This window comes from Elephantulus edwardii, unplaced genomic scaffold (genome assembly GCF_000299155.1).
Source record: "Elephantulus edwardii isolate Elephantulus edwardi_28Jun2011 unplaced genomic scaffold, EleEdw1.0 scaffold00016, whole genome shotgun sequence".
Classification (NCBI taxonomy): Eukaryota; Metazoa; Chordata; class Mammalia; order Macroscelidea; family Macroscelididae; genus Elephantulus; species Elephantulus edwardii.
The window spans coordinates 18,195,282-18,202,089 of NW_006399766.1; the positions used below are offsets into that span (position 1 = coordinate 18,195,282).

At 40.7% G+C, this 6,808-nt stretch overlaps 1 pseudogene; it reads left to right on the top strand.

Annotated features, from left to right (window-relative positions):
• Positions 1-438: 438 nt before the first annotated feature.
• LOC102863164 lies at positions 439-4,086 on the top strand (annotated as a pseudogene).
• Positions 4,087-6,808: the final 2,722 nt, after the last annotated feature.

Sequence of the window (6,808 nt, forward strand, 5' to 3'; positions counted from 1 at the left end):
GTGGGGGTGAGTGGGTGGGGAGAAAAGTGCAACAATGAATGAATGGAATTACAAAATCTCTGTAGATGTTCATTGAAATTAATAATAATAATAAATTACACTGCAATCCCAGAGGTGCATGGTTCAAATCCACCAGATGCTCTGCTGAAGAAGGAGGAACAATCGCTTCCTGTACCAGTCAGATCCAATTTGAGGGTACACACATAAAAAATAATAATAATAAATTAATAATAAAAAAATAAAAATGCAAATATGTCAGTTTTACCACTAAGGTGCATCTGACTCAAGTCGTGGTCTTTTCAATTGCCTCGTATATATGAGAGGACTGAGCAGTATAAAAGCAAGTCTGAATTTAAATGGATGTTTTTTAACTGTATGAACTTTTAACAAAGAACATTGACCATACGACGTTGAGAAATACAACCAGAATGTTTAGACATGAGGATGGTGAGACTTCATCTTGCTTTATTCTGGGACGTGTCACCAGGAAAGATCAAGTACTAGAAAAGGGCATCATGGTTGGGAGAGGATCAGCAAAAACAAAGGAAACCCTCAAATGAGGTGGGCTGATGCGTAGCTGCAACCATGGACTCACAATGCTTGAGAAAAATCACTTTGGGAGGACCTAGTTACATCTCTTTCTTTCTGCCTCTCTACTGCTGACTCATTCTGTTGGCTGCTTTCCATTTAGATTTTTTACTTGTGATTCTGATTTTTAAAAAGACAAATCAGGCCTTCCAAATAGACTCTTTGAAACCCCATCAAGCCCAGTAATTTTGTGCAAGAGGATATTTTTTTCTCTTGTAACTTACCCCTCCAGAGTACTGAAGAGTAATGATGTCTGTTTAGAGACTAAGGTGCGCCAGATCCCGACCATGGTCTTCGCAACTACTTGCTTTGCATCAGAGAGCTGGACAATGACGAAGGATGGCAAAAAAAGAATTGATGCCTTTGAGTTGTGGTGCTGCAAAAGAGTCTTGGAGAACAAACAGGTTTGTACTGGAGAAGGTGAAACCAGGCTGCTCCTTGGAGGCAAGGATTCTGAAGCTCTGTCTGACAAACTTTGGGCATGTTGCAAGTCCTTGGAGAGGGACATCATGCTTGGGGGAGGGTGGAGGGACAGTGCAAGAGAGGAAGACCCTCAATGAGATGAATTGACTCAGTGACTGGGGTAATCAGGGTGGTGTGTCAGAGACAGTGAGATTGGCACAGGACAGAGCAGGTTTAGAGCTGTTGTACATAGGGTTGCTGTGAGTTGCAGATGACTCGACGGCACATAACAACAACAACAACAAACAACCATAACACATCATCTAACCTCTATAAAGAGCACCTCTTTGGTCTCCAAACTTCCCTATACTATTTTAGTTAATGACTACAACTAGGATGAGAGGTAGAGGTCACATGACTGTGATTACATTTTTTTTTTTTAGCCAGTCCTTTAGAGACAGGCCCTGTGAGATGTGAAGTAGTAGATAACTAGCTGTTTTGGAATATCAGCCTGGTCAGACCATCCTGATACACTAGTTCACATACCTTCACTATATGTGTGTATATCTGAGAAACTGTTTGGCACATTTATCTTTTGGTTTATACCTCTGTGTTAATTGAGATTTTTCTTTTTCCACTCAGTATTGCCATTATAAAAAGATATTTGAGTGAGCTCTGGTGGTCTAGTGGCAAGAAGCTGCACTGCAATCCCAGAGCTACACTGTTCGAATCCACCAGATGCTCTGATGGAGAAGGAGGAACAATCTCCTCCTGTACCAGTTAGATCTGATTTGACGGTACACAAACAAAAAATTAAAAAATATATCTATTTGTAGGGCACTCTGGTAGCCTAATGGCAAGAAGTTGTGCTGCAATCCCAACGGTGTGTGGTTCGAATCCACCAGATTCTCTGCAGGAGAAGGAGGGACAATTTCCTCTTGTGCCAGTCAGATCCAACTCGATGGTACACAAGAAGAAAAAAATATTATTCTCTTTAGAAGGCTCTGTGGGAATGATCTTCCCAATATGAAAATATCATGTGGTCTGATACTGACAAAGACACAACGCTGTAATTTCTGGAGACATCCCAAACCCTCTATCCACTTAATGTTCTACTCCTAAGCATTCAGTGACTTTTCATCAGGATAAGCAACTAGGTTTTAGAAGTTAATGCAATGGACATCTCTCCAAAATGGCTAGAGAGAGGTAAGTCTTGGATCTTTGAACAGACAAGTACTTTGTAACTATCTCTTCACATTATTTTCCTGACCTTCTGTGAGGTGGATTGATTCAGTGACTGGGGTAATTGGGATGGGTGTATCGGAGACAGTGTGATCGGCACAGGACAGAGCAGAGTTTAGGGCTGTTGTACATAGGGTCGCTATGAGTCGCAAGCAACTTAATGGCACATAACAACAACAACAACAATATAGGGAGACATCAAAATGTAGTGTGATTTCACTAATTCCTTTATATTTAAGAGCTCTTGCATAGACTATAATTCCTTATTTAAGTATAATGCCAGAAGGCTATGTCAACAGAAAGGTATCAAATGTGAAGAAGTGAAAATATAACTTCTATTTCAATGATTCCAGCAGGGGAGGAGTCTGATATTTTAACTCTCTTTCTTTTTGGATTTTACATATTTCTGGACATGATTTCTTGGCAAAGGTCCCTTCCACCCTCGTGTTGCTCTGCCAGCATCAACAAACACTTTGTCAGGTACAAACAATTTCTGTGTCTCCCCATTAATCTACCAAGTAAAAAGCTCAGTGTAGTTTTGGAAGCCAAACTGAGTTTTAAATATTATTCGTCTGCCTTTTTTCCTTGATGCTCAGGATTACAGTGTGTTCTTTACCCATGAATGGTTGACTGTACAGCTGGCTCTAGGAAAATAGCTCAGAAAAACAAGCCTGAAAAAGAAGATAAAATCCAGATAAGCAAGCAAGTCCAGAGTCCTCATCTACACTGCCACCTCCTTAACTGACCGCCCCCCCATACATTTGCTACCAGTGGTACTCCTAAGAAAGCCTCTGCTTAAGGATACTGTACAGCTGTAGCTATCAGAACGGCCTGTTACTGGTTTAGTGATAAACACAAAGACAAATGGAGCAAAACTGAGAACCCAGTAATAAGCCCGTCCATTTATGGGCTACAGATTTCAAACAAAGTTTCAAAGTCCATTCAATAGAGAAGAAACAGTCTCTTCAACAGTGGTACTGACAAAATTGGATATTCACTTACAGAAAAATGAAACAAGCCCAATATCTTTATCAAGCACAAAAACTAAATGGATCAAAGAGCTAAAAGTTAAACCTAAAACCATGGAGTTCTTGGAAGAAAACTTAGGGGCAAAGCTATGAGACCTAACCCTTAAAAAATAGTAAAAAAAAACAACCAAAACTCAATAAAGGTACAAACAGCAGAAAAAATTAGATAGCTAGGATATCATAAAAATTAAATGTGATGCGAGCCCCTCCGAGGAAGCGGCGCGGCTTCCTGCGGCTCAGGGCCGGGGATATAGGCGCCCCCGCCCCGGCGGCCAGCGACGTCGCTCCGCGCCTCCTCGCCTCTGGCCGCGCGATGGCTTCTCTCCGCTCCGCGTGGAGCTCCCAGCGACCCGCGCCGGGCGGGCGGCCGCGCTCCGCCTCCTGCTCCTGCTGAGCGCTGTCCTGGAGCCCCAGGAGTCCCTGGCGCAGCCTCTAACCACCTCAGACAGCTTGGAGTCAGGGAGCATGGTGCAGGAATATGAGACAAATGTCCACATTTGCTGGCTAAGGTATAAGAAGTATATGGAACATCTGAAAAAGGATTGGTGTGCCTGGGCCATGATTAAAAGGCCCTATAGCGCCCCTCAAAACTGCTTGGAGTCCCATGTTGAGGAGTTTGGCCTGGGCTTCCCCAATCCCCGGGCAGAGAGAGTCATCTTTAAAACTCACCAGATACACTTTGCCAACTGTTCCCTGCTTCGGTCCACCCTAAGTGACACCCCCAGAGGATGTGCTCCTGGCCATGATCATGGCCCCTATCTGTCTGATTCCCTTCCTGGTCACCCTTGTGGTGTGACGGAGTAAAGACAGTGAGGCCCAGGCCTAGGGTCCACAAGCTTTTGAGAGGCCATCTTGCTCCTCTCCCCTGTACCCACCACCTCACCCCAGACCTGAAGGCCTCCATCCTCTCCGCTGCTCCTCTCTACCCTCTTCTCTCACCCTTGCCCCAACTCCAGGTCCTGGTATTGGTGAAAATGGAAGCCACGTGCAGTCCTGGCATAAAACTCTGTAATTTAATCTTCAAAATAAACTTTTTTGTGTTGTACACTTAAAAAAAATTAAATGTGATGCAACAGTGAGTGAATGGAAATCCAAAACCTCTGTAAACGTTCATTAAAATTAATGAAATAAAATTTTAAGAATTAAATGTGTATGCTTATCAAAAGACTAAAAAGACAACCTACAAAATTGGAAGAATCATTGGCAAAGACATATCTAATCAGGCTCTAATCTATAAATATATAAGAAAGTTCAACAACCTAACAACACAAGAGGGGAGGAAGCATAATTTTTTAAATATGCAAAACCCATAAACCAGTATTTCACCAAAGAGGACATTAAAGCAGCCATAAAACACTTGAAAAGATGTTCATAATCACAAACCATTAGATTGAGGCAAATTAAAATGACAGTGAGCTATCATTTCACCTCTGCTGAGATGGCACTAATGGAAAAAACTAGGGAACAACAATGCTAGCAAGGGGGCAGGAAAATTAGTATCCTCATACTACAGACAGGAATGAAATGGAGTTGGTCATTGTGGAAAATGGTCCCTTCTCAAAAGGCAGGAAACAGTTGGACATTTGGGCTGTTTCCATGTTCTTGCAATGGGGAATAACGCTGCTATGAACATGAAGGTACAAATCTCCATTTGTGTTTCCATTCTAATTTCCTCGTGTATTTCTAGCAGTGGAATAGCTGGGTCATATGGAATTTCTGTGTTCAACTTTTTGAAGAAACACCAAACTGCCTTCCAGAGTGGTTGCACCATTCTACAATCCCACCAGCAGTGTATGAGATTTTCTACCTCTCCACATCCTCTCCAACATTTATTGCTTGCTGTCCTGTTAAACTTTGCTACTGTTACTGGAGTGAGATGGTGTCTCATTGTGGTTTTGATTTACATCTCTTTTATTGCTAGTGCTTTTGAGCATTTCTTCATGTGTCTGTTGGCCACTCGAATATCTTCCTTTATGAACATTCTTTCCATGTCTTTTACCCATTTTGTAATTGGGTTATCAGCCTTTTTCTTGTGGAGGCCCAGGAATATTCTGTAAACTTATGTTATGAGACTTTTATTCAAAATGGTATTGCCAAATATTTGTTTCCAGTTTCTTTTCACCCCGTTGGACATGCAAACAGCCCAAATGTCCAGCCACAACAAAATGGACTGAGAAATTGTGGTACATTCACACAATGGAATATTATGCAGAACTCAGGAGTAAGGATTTAGAAAGATAGTATATAACTTGGGAGAGGCTGGAGAGCATTATGATGAGTGAACTACCACAGTCTCAAAAGGATGAATACTGCATAAGACCATTATTGTAAAAATAGAAGGATTGCTGGTAAATCATGTACGGGAACTCAAGGGGGAGAGGGCTGAGGGTAGGCAAGGGGTGAAACCACAGGGTTTCATAGTTTGGTGGGGGGAAGGGGGAGGAAGTAGATGGGAAGGATCCAGGTGAAAAGACAGGGTAATGGTCCAACAGTGATTAATTTTATAAAATAGAATGCATAAGAATGATTCTATGAAACACAATGTACATGAAGAATAGTGTGAAATATAATGTATACAAACTTTGTAAGCAAACTAATGAAAACAATTTTAACCCCCCCAAAAAACCCTAGAAATAGAATTACCCTATAATCCAGCAGTCTTAACTCCTATGTATATACTTAAGAAACCTAACATACATATGTACATCTGTGTTCATTGTAGCACTGTTCACAATAACAGAGATGGAAACACTTATGTGTTCATCAACATATGATGTATAAATAAAATGCAGTAAATACATGCAACCAGTTGAGCACGATTCATAGCCACCCTATGAACAAAAGGCCTGAAGCCTCTGTCGTCATTTGTAAAAGTTCATAGAGTTCTCAGAGGTATGTTGTTTAGGAAGTGGATACCACTCCTGCTTCCAAAACCAAATATTATTCATTTATAAAAAAAATTTTAAAAAATGATGACTCCCTCTCCCCAAAAGCTCTTATAACATGGATGAATCTGGAAGGCATAATGCTCAGTTAAATAAGTTAATCACAAAAGGACAACTGTTGTATGACTTCACTATTATAAAAACACAAGAATAGATACGCATACAGGAATCAATGTTCATTGCTGGTTATCAAGGACTAGCAGGGGAGAGAAGACAAATCACTCTTTAGTTAGTAGACATTTGATATTTTTTGGTGATAGTAAAGGCAATATCAAATGTGGACATACTATGTATAACTTGACTAAGGTAAATTATGACACAAAAAAGTAGGCCAGGTTCTCTCTTATGGCTACCCCCACATACATTCTATTCTATCTAAATGGATAATTAGCTCATTTTGAGGTTCCTGATTGGGACTGTACTGACTGTGTTGATTAATATGGGAGAGAATGGATACTTTCATAAGAACTGATTTTGTTATTAAGAAAATAATGGTATTTTTAATGTAAAACAAGGAAATCCAGAAATGTTTCATGCTGATTTCCCTCTATTTTCAAAGAATCAGAGACACATATAATTTGTGTACTGGGTGTGCATAATTTA